The following is a 16,238-nucleotide window of genomic DNA, read 5'->3' as shown; positions in this document are numbered from 1 at the left end:
AGCAAGGCTCCAAACAGCACCAAGCCGGGCCGGTTCCCGCACCCCGGTGTGAGTGGCAGCCAGGCACAGCGGGGCCGGTCCTGCAGCGCGGCGCGGCGCGGCCCCTTTAAGGCGCGGAGCAGCGAGGAGCCCCGCGCTGCGTGTGGCGGTGGGGCCGAGGGGGGAGCGGCGGCGGCGGCGGCGCGGTGCGTGTGTCAGCGCGGCTGGCACTGGCATTGTTCCCTGACGTCACTCCGCCAGCCCTGCCGCCGCGGCTGCGGCTGCCGCTGCTCTCAAACTTGTCTTTGTTATTCAGCGCTCTCCGGCTGACACGGCGGCTGGCTGCAAAACGCGGCGCCCGGAGCCGGCCCCGCAGCACCTGGACTGGAGCTTCCTCCACGCACGCTGCTGCTGCTGCACCTCCCCGTTACCGACGGCGCTGGCCTCTAGCCACGTGCCGCTCGTTTCCCCCCGCGGGGGCCCTTCGGAGCTCCCCGCCTGTGGTACATTGCAAGAGCCCCCAGATCTGCGCCCCTGTATTTCTCCCCACGTTTCCCTAGCTATGGAGGTGACCTGCTGGCGGGGATTTATTATTTACACAGCTGCATATGGCTGGTGCTTTGCAGGCGCGTCAGGAGACACAGCCCTTGACCGAAGGGGCTTGTTCTGTGCATGAAAGGAGCTCTCCACGCCGCCTGGTTGGTCTGTTGCAAACACGGTCAGAGGGGCAAGGGGAGGCAGAAAGCACACTGGGCTGGGATTCGGGGATCAGGGGAAAGCACCAAGACCCTTTAGTGGGCTAGATTTGGGAGAGGGACGTGGGAAAAGCACTAAGGAGGTGGGGAGATTACTTTAGACTGAGGAACAGGAAAAAATCACTAAGGGACTGATCAAAAGCCCCCCGAAGTTAATGGCCAGGCTTCCACTGACTTCAATAATGGCCTTTGGATCAGGTCCTCAGAGCATTGGTTAAAGTGATAATGACAAGCAGGAAGAAGAACACTAGCTTAGACGGATTTTTTTTTTGGGGGGGGGGAGATGGGCTACATTTTTGAGAGGTAATAATTGCAACAAGAACATGATGAGGTTAAATTCTGCTTTGATGAGGGATTTATGTATTAGGAAGCAGGCTTGAAAAGAGAAGGCAGCAGTTAAGGGTATGACCCCTCCCCTGCCAATCAACCCTGAATTTCTACTCGCCCTTCTCCTTACAGACGGAACACCCACGTAAATAAGCGAGCACCACTTAAATGGGTCAGGGAAACAATTGCAGTCGTTAGCCCCATAAGTTTAAAAGTGTTCCCACCGTAAATAGTGCAATGCGAATAGAGTTGCAGTTTGAGTGATAAAAACATAGTCCCTCCCCCTTCTAGTAACCCGACACCCTTTAAATACTAGATCTCTTTCTCCTCCTCCAACAACAAAATAAATCCGAGCCGACGAAGAGCTCTATAGCACTGTTTAAATTGCTTATCTTAATTGCATAATCTAGCAAACCCCGTTGGAACTGGAATGAATATATTAGGCTTATTAACAACTCATCATAAAATATTGATTGTCCTGGAAGTGTTTTATCGGGGGGAAGAGAAGTCGGGGGAGTTGTTTTTAGAAGATTGGTGCTGGTAATAACAAGAAATTGTCCTTGTCTTTTCTTATTGGAAATCACGCTGGATTTGCTCTTTAAAAAAACCGAACAAACACAACTCACCCTCTATTATTTTTGTTATTCGATTGAACCGCCTCGCAGTAAGGTCTGAGAGCCCATTTTAAAGCCCCGAGATTTGCAGTGACATGGTCAAAAAGTGTGTGTGTGGTGGGGGAGGATAGCTCATTGAATTGATGGCAAGGAACACGATCAAACTTTCAGGGACAATTGGACACCCGCATCCGGAGTGGTTGCTATTAAAATAAAAACCAGCCCCTCCTCTTTTTTTCCCCTGTTTTCCCCTCCCTCTTCCCTAAGCCCTCCTTCTTTGGGGAAGCTTGTACGTGTAGTGATACCGCCACGCCTCTTCGGACTGGAGATGGTGTTGGCTGGGGCTGCTACTGGCAGTCAGAAAGCTCTCTTAAGGAACGATTCTGTTCTCTTGCTAGCCCTAGAAAAGCTTCTCTCCTTCCCGACCAGAACAGAGAGTCTTTTCTCCGTGGGGCTAGAAGGGGAATCCAGCGCTCCTCTCTATCGGTTCCTTTATCCCTTGCTTCCTGAATCATTAGTGCTGCTCGCCTTGAAAATAAAACCCCACAGAGCTAATATAAAGTGAAACGCATCAAAAAGGCAAAAGAGCTTGACCCTTGCAACCAGCCATTAAGTAGTCTGTATCGTCCCCCCCCCGTAGTCCCCAAAACCCCGGCAAAAATCCCCTTTGAGGAGAACATAAACTGCGGCAGCATCGCACACTTTTAATTACATAAATTCCAGAGTGGGGGTCCCCCCTCTTCAGCAATATAAAAATCCAGAGGGGAGGATAGTCCCATGCGTTCACGCTCTAATCTGGGATGGTTTGCATTGCACGCCATTCACTAGCATTAAGAGGAAGTTTGTGGGTGGTTTTTTTAATCCTGTAAAACAATATTTGCATTTTTAACTTTAACTTTATGTGATGCGGGGAGGGAAGAGAGGGGGCGAGAATAGAGAGCGAGGGACAGAACATCCCTACAGGAGGCAGCTCCCTTTCAGATAGGAATCTGGGACAGATTTTGCCAACAGCCACAAAGCATGGCCCTTTGGTAATAGAATAGCCAATGTAATTTGACACTTCAACTTGCTGTGCTCTCTGCTAGTTGATTCACTTACTCACCCACTAACATTGAGCTCCTTTTCACTGTCTGTAGGGGGGGGGGAGCAGGAGAGAGAAACCGCTTTTAAATGAAAAATATTTTTAAAAGCACCTGAACAGAGCTGCCAATCAGTTGGGGACAGAGGATTTTTGCCTGCCTGCTTCCTTATTATATTTCTTACTGCAAGCCTGCTGTGCAATCTAGGTAAGTTTCGTGTCTATTTCAGTCTTACGTTCACACCTCCCTGTGTTTGTGACCGGGCAAGGATTGTATCTTGAATGAGGCGAAACAATGGAGTAACCAAGCTAAGGAAATATATATGTATATATTGAGAGAGAGAACATTTGTTTTTTGCAAGACAAGAAAATGTGAAGATTTCTTAAAGGGACAGGTTGTATCTGTGTGTCTGGAAAAGGAGGAGAGAAGGGGGAATGAGACAGAAAAAGAAAACAGGAGATCCAGCGGAAAAGGAAATTCCTTGCCTTTTTGTGATTGTAGCGAATAGAGAGATTAAGGAGCCAGAGTGTTTTATATTACGGATGTGGGGCTCAGATCACTCCCTCACTCCCTTTGAGCTGGGGAGGGAAGGGGACAGTGTTGGGGAAATCGGTGTCTTGTGTGAGGTGACTGTAAAAGGAGGAATCCTTGAAAATTATAGCAGAAGGGAGGGGGCGGTTCTTTCGTGTTGTAGATTTAAGTTTTAAAAGCTGAAACAATGAGGCGAATTAGGCATGCCTGAGAGAGAGAGAGCGAGCGATCTTGTGCCATAAAAACAAAGGAGGTTTTAAAATATTCCGGATAGCTTCTGTTTTCTGGCCAGTTTACCTTTCCTGCCTGCTCCGGTTGTGCACCGACAGGCTCGTAATCAATCGAGCTGGCACTGAAGAATCTTTGGGGGTAAGGGGTGGGGAGAGGAAGGTTGCAATAGCAAAGTATTTTTCCGGGAGGGGGGCGTATGTGGACGGGGGGATTGGGCATGTTTTCCGGGCTTTGGGAAGCTTGCCTGAGTGTAAATTCCTTGTGTCTGGGTTTTGAAAGCCAGTTGGGACTGGGGCCTCTCTCAATCACAAGGCAGGAGTAGTCTCTCTCTCTCTCCTGTGTACATCTGTCCAGGAAGCCGGGGGGGGGGGGGGATGTGAGGGGCCGATTGAAAGAACCCAGCTCCTGCTTTCTTGCCATTGTGAAAGGAAAAAGGAGGGAATCGTTTTCACGGGAGACTGGCTGAGCTAGCTGCAGTAAAAGGGAGAATGGCAGCCAGTTAAAAGACACTTAAGGAATGTAAACATAAAAATAGGAGCCATCTAGTCATGTTGTATTTCTTGCTCTAATCATCTGGGATAGGGTTCTCTAGCTTGATTTTGGAATGGTGGGGGGGAAGTGGAGAAGTAAAAGGAGGAACGGGGAAGTTGTTACTATACCCATTTTTCTACACTGCAAACTTTTGTTTTACACGTGTATAGTTTAATTTCAATCCTACTTTGGAGTCAGAAGCATAAGAGGAGCATAAGACTAGTTCTTGTGTTAAATTTCTTCTGCTGTTGCAGACCTCATTCATATGCTTAATAAAACTGACATGTATAATGGCAAAAACATAACAAATTGCTCTGATTGTGGGTCTCACTAACTGGTCCAGGCAGCTGGACTGAGAATTAGAAACTACCACATATAGGTAATTTATTGAGACTGCAGCTAACTTAAGCAATAGCCCTGCATTACTGTTTGATTGTGCACAGTGTATGTTTTTTTGCTTCAGTTAATAATCTGCAAACGGCTTAATGGCTCTGTAGTGACAGAGGAATTGGTTTTCTCCATTTACTTTAGCAGGCCTGAGTGAAGCTGGTATTCTGACTGCTTTTTTCAATGCATTGACATGAGGGAGGAGGATTTAACTTGGCAGCCTGAACAAATGCTCTATCAAAGGTTTCCTAAGAGACAGTAAGAGAGTTGGTGGGAGATGAATGACCTGCGGTAGTTTTAGGGTGCTACCTATGTAAGCTTTCTTTTAAATATGAAATGGCCATTTAGAAACCTGAATAGGACTGTGTGCATCAGAAAGGCGATAGGCTTATAAAATTTAAAAGGGCAAAAGCCCATTAATGCTTTGGCAAAGCTTTGGCTCTGGGCTCTGGTTGAGTAGTTCCAACTGCCTTGAAGTGCCAGAGCTTTTAAGGAATCTTTTGCAACAGCTTCTCTATAGTGGCAATATGGAACTTGGCCTTGTAAATTGGAAGGTTAATGATGCAGTCTCCTCCTCTCCAGACAGGAGAATGGGGGGTGGGTATAGGATATGGATACAAGGGTAAAAAAAAAAAAAAAAAGCCCCACGATAAATGATTAGGCAGGGCTGTTGCTAATGAAAGACTATTCCAGCTTTAATACTTGTGCAATCATTTCACACTGTGGCAAAAGTTCTAGCCCAAAATTAATGTACAAGCAACCGAGGAAAAGTTTGACAAAGAGGTTCAGCAAAATTATACACTTAGAACTACTGACAGTCTTTGGGAGAATTAGGATTAATCTAGCAGACACAGAGTTGGTCTCTGCCTCAAACTTGCACCCCCTTCTTTTGATCGAGGGAAGTTTACTATGGCATCAATCTTCTCTTGGCGGGGCCTGATTCAGGTTTATGAATGCCAGAAGACTTGCTCTGACCTTTTTCTGTTCAACTCGAGGATGTTGAAACACCAGCCATCAAACAAAAGACACATTGAAAGCAAGATCTGCAATAGAGCACGTGTGACTTTGAGGCTGGTTGAGTGCATTTGGTGACACTGTTTTCTTCTGAGTTCTGGTGGGAGTTGGGGGGCGGGGAGAAAAGGCCATTTATTAAAATGAGATTGTGGAAAAATTGACTTAAAATAATCTAAACACCCCTAATTAGAGGACACAATTTTGCTTTTTTAAAAATCATCACCTTTTTAGTTTCTTCAAAATTCTGAGACTAAGGAAAGAGACTACAATGTTTTCCTCCTGAGTGCAAAAATGATATGAATTTTGAAGTATCTATCCTGTTTATTTTTTTTAAAGAAAAATTGTTTTAAAGAACATGAGAACTGAAGTTCTAGAATTGTCTTTAGGATGTAAAAAGAACAAAATAAAAAATTGCTCAGGATTTAATTGCCAGATCTGTGGTTTTGCCCTATATCAAAAGTAGTTCTTGTCTACTTTGTAGGCTAAGCTTAAAGGAGATTTTAGTTTCATTTAAAAATAAAAAGCAGAGCCAGTGAATTTAGTATTTCACTTGTCTGTCTCATTCATGTCAACATGAATGGATGCTTTCATTGTTTACAGCGGCTAAGGTTCACAACACCTTAAATAAAATTTAATGATTTCAAAAATTGTGTCTATGGCAATGGCTCAGTTAAAACTTTGTTGGGGAAAGAACCATGTTGCTGGACATCTATACAGTGAATGTTTTGTAGTGTCTCAGATCATGAAACCTGGCTATGAGTGTGATGTAGAACTTTGTTTTCCAAAATATTGTATCACACAAAAGATAATAGTTATTTTTTCCCATTACTTAAAGGATTTTTTTTAATAATCAGAAAATTTTACAAGGAGTTGAAGTGATGGAATTCTAGGTACCATATGTTTCCATTCATAACTTTTCTTGGGAGTTGCCTGCCCTTTACCCTATATCTCTTCCACTTTTATAGGTTCCAAAGGTTTTGTGTCCACAACAAAACTCATGGGTGGTAGTTACATCAGTGAAACTACTGTTGATCCAAAGTTAGCTGGTCCCTAGCAACTTGACATGTGTGGTATCTGCCAGGAAAGCTTGGTTTCTCACTGTAAACTGGAAAAACTTACAAGTGTGTTAATTTTGTTTTTTGTTTTGCCTTCTGTCTTGCTAACGTGCCCTAGCATTTGGAGGCAACAGGGGCCCTGCATTTCCAAGTTATACAGAATACAGTGTGACTTGAGGAGTGAACATAAGGGTGACTCAGGATCTACTAGTTTTTAGTCACTATGTCATAACAACTTGGGGAATCAAACAATGCAGAGAGTAATCTAGTTATTGTTCTACCTGTAAAATCTGTTTCTTATACATATCTAGGACTGCAGTTGGTGCCTGTGGTAGTGAATTTGACCACTATGCAACTGATTAATTTGTTCCTCCTAGATATACCAATTCCTTTGAAATCCTATACAGTATTAGTGTAAAAACATGGAGAGAATATTGCTGCGGAGTTGAGAATTGGTTTATGATTGCACTCAGCAGCTACTGTGTTGACAAGATTTCTTTATCCATTTAAGATGTTGGTTTGTTTTTTAAAGAGAAGCATATTTCATCAAGATGTAGTACAAAGCAAATAGGCATGGGGTATATCCAGTAGTTCAATATGGTAGGAGCGTTTATTTCACTGAACTCTGTGTAGATCTAAACTTCCCTGCTGACATAAGGCTAGGCAGTGTCAGTGGAGCTAGAATTTATTCTTCAAATCGGTGTCTCTTTAATTTAAAACAAAAGGTTTGCAAAGTCAAGTGTTACTTTGTCATAATGATTTTATTCTTCTCTCTCTTCTCCCAAAGCAAAAACTTCTTATGTAGCAATTTTCATTTTATTTGTTTACATAGGATTTTATAGAACAATCTGCATTTAGGTTGGTTAATTTTAGGAGGCTTTAAAAAGGGCTATAGGTTGCAAGAGAAATGTCCAGGCGAGGAGGTGTAATGGATCATCCTAGTTTGACTGTTGGAGGCAGTAGTGTATTATGAGAGTAGAGATGGTCTTAGGCTTTGTCATGTGATGCTTTTGTTTCTAATAGGTTGAGATGCATTGAAAACTGAGTGGTTTTTACTACTTGCAAACGTTGGGCTCTGATTATATGAGCACAGTGGTACAACTTTCTCCCAAGGAGAGATGAAAAATAATGTAGACAGTACTTTTCTAGTGAGAGAGAGAAAACTATCTTTTGTAGGTCCTTAGTCTGCCTAGCTAAATTATCCAGCTCCTGGTAATAGAAATTAACTTTAATCAGTGGGAACAACCCAGATCTGCAAGGAACATACCCCTCAGAAATGTTCATTTGATTCAAGCTATCTTATGTTCGCATCAGTTGAGATAATTATACCTTTCAAACCTGCATATGGGGGTAAAAGCAGTAGCTTATATTCCTATCATTCAATTCTGGAACAGCTGGATCCAATTGTTTCTGGGGTGAGGAGATGATAGTGTACTTTTTAAAGGTGTCTCTAAAGGGCTAAAAACAAAATAGACCCACACGCCCTTTGTAATGATAGTTCAGTAATTCAGGCTGGGTGTTTTGTATTTTGTTTAGTTATTTAATAAGTTAGCATTCAAGTGGTCACATCTAAACTATCAAGTTAACACTTCATTAAAATGAATATGGGAAATTTATCCTTCTGTTGACACTGTGTCTCTTTGACTCTACAAAGCTGCAGTGAATTGCTTCACAAAGTAAAATGCGTAGCCTATGGGTTCAGTATAGGTAGGATTTTTTTTTTAATATAAAATCCCTTTACTATTCATGGCACTACAGAAATCTGTGGAAGTACCATAAATCTGTGGATTTGGATTGCCCCTACTGTTCACTGTTTGTCTGCGTAAGGAGCTTGCTATTTGATTTTCTCCTGACTAAATGTTTATATGTCAGCGGATGGTGGAGAGTCGATTTATAAAACAGATGTCATAATACTAAGACATCCTTCTCCAGATCTATGCAGCCTTGAATTTTGTGTGTGTGTGTGTGTGTCTCTCTCTCTCTCTCTCTTTTTTTTTTTTTTTTTTTTATACACCACTCATAAAGTATTCGGTGGCTCCCTGCCCTGCTGGCAGTACCGTTACTATCTCCTTTGCAATAGAACGATATTTCAGTTTCTCAGTACTGTATTGAATGCAAGCTTGGAGGCATTCTTGGTTGCTCTGAGCCTTCTTTACTGGCCTAAGGCCATGGCGAGGTAGAACTACCTTTAGCTGGCCCCAGCTTCCATTAATATTGTGTGTGCAGACTCAACTAGTTGCTCAGTTTTTTGTTGATTGTGAAGGGCACATGTTTTTATCTTACTACTCTCCACAGCAGCCGCTACTTCCTTAAAGCTTAAAGTAAGGTAGGAACTGGGAGCAATTCCAAACTAGATGTTAATAAATGTATCTACTGGAAATTAGCATCAGAATGAAGCCAACAGACATTATATACCTTCCATACGGTGTGATATGAAATCAACATGGTAATTTTCTAATCACTGTGTCTGGCCTCTTGAAACTGTTTCTTGCCTCTGCTATTGTAAACCATGTGTAAGAAATCACTGGAGGAGGTAATGGGGGGGGAGAGGGTAAGGAGCTGTGTGTGTAAACAGTCTCCTGGTGAGTTATTTCACAAGCATAAGTCAATCTGGGCCAGGATGGTATTAATTGAAGGATACTAACGGGTCGATCTGCTTAATACACAAATGCATACAGTGTAGATAAACTGTGCCCTGATCTTGTTACAGTTTTCTGTACCTGGTGAAATAGTATCTGCTCTTGTTTTGTAAGGACCTTTTGCTTAACAGATTAACACACTTGTTGGCAGAGGGGACTTGGAGGGAGTGAAATAAATGGAGAAGCACAGCTCAGCTGTGAGCAAGTTTGGGGTTTGTTTGTTTGTATGTCTGTGAGACTGCAGAGCATGATGATTGACTGGCTGACAAAGCCAGTGTTATCAGTCTCCTAGGGGTTTCCAGATAGTCTCATAACTAATCAAAGCGGTTTATTTATTGGGGCTACAGTGACACAGATATACGACAGAATGGTAAGGGATTCAATTGGTCATTTAGTAGGAAAAAACAATTCCTCTGATAAATATCTGCTTGTCTCTGGCTGTGCTCCTGTTACCCTCTGAGAACAGAAGAGCTTTTCAGCCTGCTCTGAAACGTACACCTTCTGTGCCTTAGCCAGCAGTTTTTAAAGTGTAAGCATCTCTTCTCTTTTCCTTGTTTAAACACCCACCCTTCCCAAAGTCAGACCGAGCTTTCTGTCTTCCTCTGTTAATAGGTCATGACTGAGTGATAGTGCTACTATAGTTAAGGTTGAGACTAGTTTACTGTTTAACAGCTGATTTTTCTAAGTGCTTTGAAATCCACAGCCTTACTTGGGTTATCTTGAAAATTGTGTGCCTCATAAGAATCCAGGGAGGGTTAATGGTTCAAATCTGAGATCTTTTGATCAAGGTGTTCCTGAAATACAATCCCCACCCTGCCTCCTAAAAATCACATGATTCAAAATTTTACAGTTCTTAATGTCTCCCCCTCCCCCGCCCACATATTTGAAGCTCAAATGATGTCTTTGATCCTTCCCAGTCTGGTATCACCCACTTGCAGTTGATCTCAGTTTGGCACCCTTATTGCCCCTCCTGCTATAGCAGGAGGGATGAAGGAGTCAGGAAGAGTGCAGAGCAGGTAGGTGAATGGCAGTGAGGTATGCAGTGTTCTTGGAGCCATGCTGGTTCCAGGATGTTACAGATACAAAGTGTTTGAATAGCAATAAGGTGTTCCCCAGGTGATCTCCTTCAGCCCCCCCCCCCCATTATGGCCCCCTCAGTACTACCATTTCCTCAGAAATGAAGGGAAATTCACTGCCCAGAAATGGTTAAGGCAGGGTTGAGGTTGACTGGAGTGCCTCTTACGCCATCAGGAAGTCAAATGCACCTATACTTTAATCTATGAAAAATAGGCACTACAGAGTTAAAGTACTGCCAGTTGTGCCCTGCACTCTTAACTCTGCCCTCTTTTGAATGATACCCCAGCCCACCCCAACAGATAATATTGCAGCACTCTGTCCTTCCAGATGATATGGAACACTCCAGGGGTGGTAGCTAAGCACAGCAGTAGAAAATGTCAGGCTGTGTCTTCATTAAGGCAAAAATTATATTTAGGGTGGGTTTAGTGAACACAAGCTGGCTGTGCCGGGCCTATACCAAAGCATTTCACCTGTTCAGCACAAACCACCTCAGAGTTGGCAGATGTTACCTCCCTTTGACCTTTGTCCTAAGGATTCCCTCTGGAACATCACCCGAACTTACCTTTTTCCTGTAGTGTATTGTCATGTATGCTTGCAGCTTGCTACAAATCCCTATGGCAACAACAGACCATTGTGCTCTTCTGCCCACACAACCCAACACAGAAAGGAGGGGCCCTGGATACATTTGGGTGCAGATGCACCTCTCCTCATATCACAATGTGAGCTGTGGCAATCTACAGCAAGGATCCCTGCACCAGTCAGTATAGCTGTAAATAACACACTGAAGAGCTGTTGGCACAGCATGCAGACAAATGAGAGAATACAGTTCTGTCGGACACAACCAACCACTTAAAATAGCACATTCATTTAGTTATTCCTAGTGTCTTCCTATTATAGGGCAGCCCTGGCTGAAACATACTTACACTTTATCACCAATGGCTCTTGCCAGCTCCAGGGGGCAGAACAGGTTGTGGGGAGGGATTGGTGTGTACTTTGACTATGTATTTCCTGGTTTCCTGAGGTTTCGGTATAGGTGCACTCAGCGTTTTGGAAAGGAATGAGGCACTGTCAGGCAACCTTAACTGTGTGTTAAGGAAGCTTTTGGGCAGTGACTTAAGTTGGGTTTAATGAGAGGATTCCTTTCTCACAGTGAGGTTTTTAAGAGCTCCCCTTTCTGCCTCCAAATTTAATAACGTTAAAGCAAAACAAAGCCTTTATAGTCTGGAACAGGCTCTTTTTTCAGGAGCTGTAATGTTTTCAATTAAGTGTCACACACAGCATGGCCTCAACACAAACCTTAAGGATTCCACGGGATTGTAGTTGCTCATAAGATTTTGGCTGCCTTAGTGACCAGAAATTGGAATGCTTATCTATAAGGAAAATTTGCCTAGAGTGTGTGTCTGGTTAAGAGATAGTATGAGAATGCTGGCTACCAGGGTAAGAAGTGTGTGACAGTAAAAAGCCATCACTGTTAAAAGCAGGAAAGTGTTCATAGGTCAACAGAAATCCCATCTGGCTGCCTTTTCCTCTTCCCAAGGGGAAAAAAAAGCATTAAAAATAATTTTGAGACTCCTCAGTGGCATTAAATTCTTAATAGAACAATTTATAAATGAGAGAGAGAGGTTTTCTTCTGCTGCGGTTTGCAGAGGGAAAGAAGAATGATGTGACTGTCATAAGGTCTCCCTCATTTCTTTGTGTCCTTCCTACAATTTCTATGTTTGTTTAATGCTCTTATAACTCTTTCCCAACAATAGGATCACAGAAGTTAACTTGTTTACAACAGGTGCACAGCTTACGCTGGCTGCCCTTGCAACAACCCTATGCCTCCCCCAAGCATTTTCAAAGAAAGCTTCCTCTTTTTGTTCTGCTGCACTTTACATTTGATTTAACATTTTGAATCTAAGATTGGAATGCTCCTTCTAAAAGGAACCTGGTTTAGTGAACTTTCTCCAGACAATTCTTCTATGATTATTATATCTCTTCAATACAACCTTATTAAAGTACTTTATAAACTTTAAGTACAGCTCATGATGGCACTGTTATGTAGGTATTATCTCCATTTTATAGATAAAGAAACTGAGGCACTGAGAAGTAGTTCCTTGTTTGTGAACACGGTGTGCAGACAGAGTATACACTTACTGAAAACTCTAAGGCAACTTAACTGTGGACTCCCTGCTGCTCCACCATAACAACATCTGCATCTTTGTGCACTCCTCACCAGTTCATCTTTTCTGCTGCTCCTCCCCAATAGCCCTCTGATCTGACAAGCTTTTAAACCTGCTGATGGTGGTTCTTCAAATGACCTGTTTAAGGAGTGTTGCAAATCAAGAGACTGAATGGGGAAGAAATATTTGGTCAGACTTTTTGAAACTTTTGTTTTTTGTTAACACACACAAAGCTCTAATGTGCAATGAACAGTTGGGAGAAAGGACATCTTTGTTATCTATCTCACACCCACATCTTTCACTTATGGTGTAAGAGCTCACTTCAGTCATCCAAGGCCTACAAGAAGTCTTCTAGCAAAACCAGACCTTGCATATCTGATACTTCTAAGCAGTGTTCCCTCTAATTTTTCCCACCCATGTACGGAGTGAATTGTGTTATGTGCACGAATATGGAGGTGATATGTGAAAAAAACACCTCTGTATTGGTGCACATAACAAAATTCATGGGGTGGGGTTGAGGGGTTCAGAGTGTGTGAGGGGGCTTAGGGCTGGGGCAGAGGGTTGGGGTGTGGAGAGGGGTGAGGGCTCCAGCTGGGGGGTGCAGGCTCCAGGGTGGGGCCAGGGATGAGGGGCTCAGGGCTGGGGCAGAAGGTTGGGGTGCGGGGGGTGAGGGCTTCAGCTGGGGTGCAGGCTCTGGGGTGGGACTGGGGATGAGGGGTTTGGGGCACAGGCTGCTCCGGGGCTATGGTGGGAAGAGAGGACTCCCCCCAGCAGCACCTGGGCTGGGGAGGGAGGGGTGCCTCTTCCCACCACGGCAGCTCTGGCTGGGCTGGGCTGGGTGAAGAGCTCCTCTCCCAGGCCGCGGCAGTTCCGGTGGGCCTGGGCCAGGCCGGGGGAGGGGCTCCTCCCCCCCGGCAGCTCCAGAGAGGCTGCGCTGGGGGACCTGCGCGGCCCTTGCTGCTCGGCGTTGCAGCTGACAGGGAACCTAGCATCTAAGTTATAAGTGCAAGCAAAATAAAACCCATTCAGACTTTGTTTATACTTCATAAAGTAGCATGAGGCAGACACAAGTCCAATATTTTTAAAAATCCTGTGTCGGTGACTGAATTGTAATTTCCCTGTCAAGTCTGTGTGCTAGGACTTACAGGGTTTCATTTTCAGAGGTGATGGGCACTTATTTTTAGTAGTATTATTTGTGGTTTGTATTAAAGTAGAAATTGGGGATTGGGACTGCGTTATGATAGCCACACTACAAACACATAGTAAAAGACAGTCCTTGCCCCAGAGAGCTTAGAGTTGATTAAAATAGATGTGGGCGCTCGGTATTTCAGAAAATCAGGCCTCTTTTAACTGAGACCACTGGCTTGACAGGCAGAGGGGTATAATAGTAATTCTAGTAACTTTCTTTTGAAACTCCCTGAAACATTAATAAATATTTTTCTGTTAAGTCTGTGGCATATGCAGAATACACGGTGGTGTGGTGTATAGCTTTTACTGGCACTGGTTTGAATTGACCTGCCCTACATAACTGACCAGTGGCAAAGCCATTTGATAATAATGAGGACATCTTAACCACCTGCTGATAAAATCTGTAAGTCAGACCACACAACATCATATATTCCCTGTGTGCATGCGCATAGTATTGTGTATGTACTTTTGCATTATGTATGTTTTGTGCTTTTTACTCTGGATCTTTTGGTTTCATCGACCTGGAAGTTCTCTATGCAGGATTCCGATTCACTTTAAAGGAAATTGTGCATGCAAAAGGTAGACTTCCAGGATCAGGTCCTCGTATATCACAGTTTTATTATAATAATTTGTTTTGCTGTAGAAGATGGAGAAAAATTTGCTCAGAAGCATTTATTTAGGAAGCTAAAAAACTAGGACCTTATCTGGCATTGATTTAAATAAGTGGGAGTGGCACTAATTTGGTAATATAATTGACACAGATTAAAATCAGAGGGTCTGAAAGTAAACTGCTCCATAGGAACTGTAGTGTGGATAGATGACATCTTAGTCCATTTATCCATGCTCTTACAGTTGCCATTTAAGGGCAGATGCAACGACAGTAAATAATATGTCTTAAATGTTCATCCAGATCAACTTACAAAGTAAATCTGCCAAAATATGTACAGATCCTCTGGCTCTTACAACTTTCCCCCTCCACTTCTTTGTCAGCCTGCCTTGCCAGAAAATACCTTATGTGCTCAGAAATAAGAAGAGCTCTGCAACAAAATATTTAATATACTCAGTTTGGGTTTTACTATTGTAGTTCCCTTAACTAAAACACAGAGACATTAAGCATCTGTATTGAAGATTTGACATATTTCCATGGGTTGGGCTAGAATGTAAGTTGACTGGTGCAGTGTGTTAATACATTATCTTTAATCTTTGGATATCTGGGTTCAGTGCTACCTTAGGACATACAGGGTCCTTGCCGATTTTAACTGATCTTAGACCTGTTCGATACAATAACAACACTGATTCATGTACTACAACTGTCCCACAAGCTTGCGCTGTATCTGGTAGTAAGTACCCTGCCTGGCTCTGCTCAATGCTGTTAGAAACACAGGTGAATGTAGGGTTGCCAACTTTCTAATCGCACAAAACAGAACACCCCTGCCCCACCCCATGCCCCACTCCTTCCCTGAGGCCCCACCCCTGCACCTTCTCCGACGCCATTCACTACATCCCCCCGCTCTCCTCCTCCCTCCCTCACTTTCACTGGGCTGGCTCAGGGAGCTGGGGGGTGGGGCTCTGGGTGGGGCCAGAAATAAGGGGTGCAGGAGAGGGCTGGGTCGGGGGGTTGGGGTGCGGGAGAGGGTACAGGGTCCTGGCAGCGTTTACCACGGCTCCCAGGAAGTAGCCACCAGGTCCATGCAGACCCTGGACACATGTGCTGCTCTTATTGGTCACAGTTGCTGAGCAGTGGGAGCTGCGGAGCTGGCCCTTGGGGCAGGGGCAGCGCACGGAACCTCCTTGGCCGTTCATGCATCTAGGGGCTGCAGGGACCTGGCGGCTGCTCCTGGGAGCTGTGGGGAGCTAGGGCAGGCAGGGAGCCTGCCTTAGCCCCGGGCCCCTGCTGCACCGCTGACCGGACTTTTAATGGCCCAGTTGGCAGTGCTGACTGGAGCCACCAGGGCCCCTTTTTGACCGGGTATTCCGGTTGAAAGCTGGACGCTTGGCAACCCGAGGTGAATGTATTTATCATTGAAGTAAAGAGGGGGGAAAATCACATGAATATATACTAATTTTGTTCCATTTACAACAGTTCATTGCTAAGGTGAAGCGAGATGCTTAACAATAGGGTTTTGATCATGGCTTCATGTAATTGTTTCACTAGATTCCTTTCACACTTAAAATGCAGAAAGTGAAAACACCCTGATAGGTTCCAAGTAATTTGCCCACTCCAATCCTTATTGACTTTATTATGATGTGACATGACCTGAAATAATATGAAAATTATTTTCTCATTTAATAAACTTTGTTATAACTGTTTGAAAAATTCTTGTGTCCAGTTCCTATTCTGGGAATAGTCCTGTCATGAAAGCGCTACGAAAATTTCTGATACTTCTTTGCAGAAGAATTTCAAGTATTTCTGACACTGCTGTTTAGTTTAGTACTTTGTACCTCACTGAACTTGGTTTAAACAAAGAAAAACAGTTGGCTGGCATGTCAATTTTAGCTCCCTGTTGTCTGAAACGCTCTTTCTCAATAGAGAGAAATGGAAATAAAAATATCTGTAGTTTTGCCAGCATCTTGTCCTAGCAATTTCCCAGTGTATTAAGTCACAAAATGATGAAACATATTTCATATCTCCTGGCGCATTAAATATATTTTTAAATACTTTATAT

General features: G+C 43.7%; 1 protein-coding gene across 11 annotated transcripts in view; it reads left to right on the top strand.

Moving 5' to 3' along the window:
• Positions 1–241: 241 nt before the first annotated feature.
• The window catches only part of ZMIZ1 (zinc finger MIZ-type containing 1), a 486,685-nt gene continuing 470,688 nt past the window's right edge, over positions 242–16,238 (top strand). For 4 of the 11 annotated variants that reach the window (XM_039547307.1, XM_039547305.1, XM_039547309.1 and 1 more), the window contains exons 1-2: positions 296–677; positions 2,812–2,961. The gene's annotated coding sequence lies outside the window, so the exon portion shown is untranslated. Of the gene's footprint in view, positions 682–1,998; positions 2,962–3,635; positions 3,655–8,762; positions 8,830–9,441; positions 9,513–16,238 lie in introns of those variants that run through there. The other 7 variants (XM_039547295.1, XM_039547296.1, XM_039547297.1 and 4 more) reach the window with 7 other exon arrangements.

This window comes from Mauremys reevesii, linkage group 7, assembly GCF_016161935.1.
Source record: "Mauremys reevesii isolate NIE-2019 linkage group 7, ASM1616193v1, whole genome shotgun sequence".
Lineage (NCBI taxonomy): Eukaryota > Metazoa > Chordata > Testudines > Geoemydidae > Mauremys > Mauremys reevesii.
Note: the sequence above shows the minus strand (reverse complement) of the source record. Positions and strands in the feature narration are given on the sequence as shown.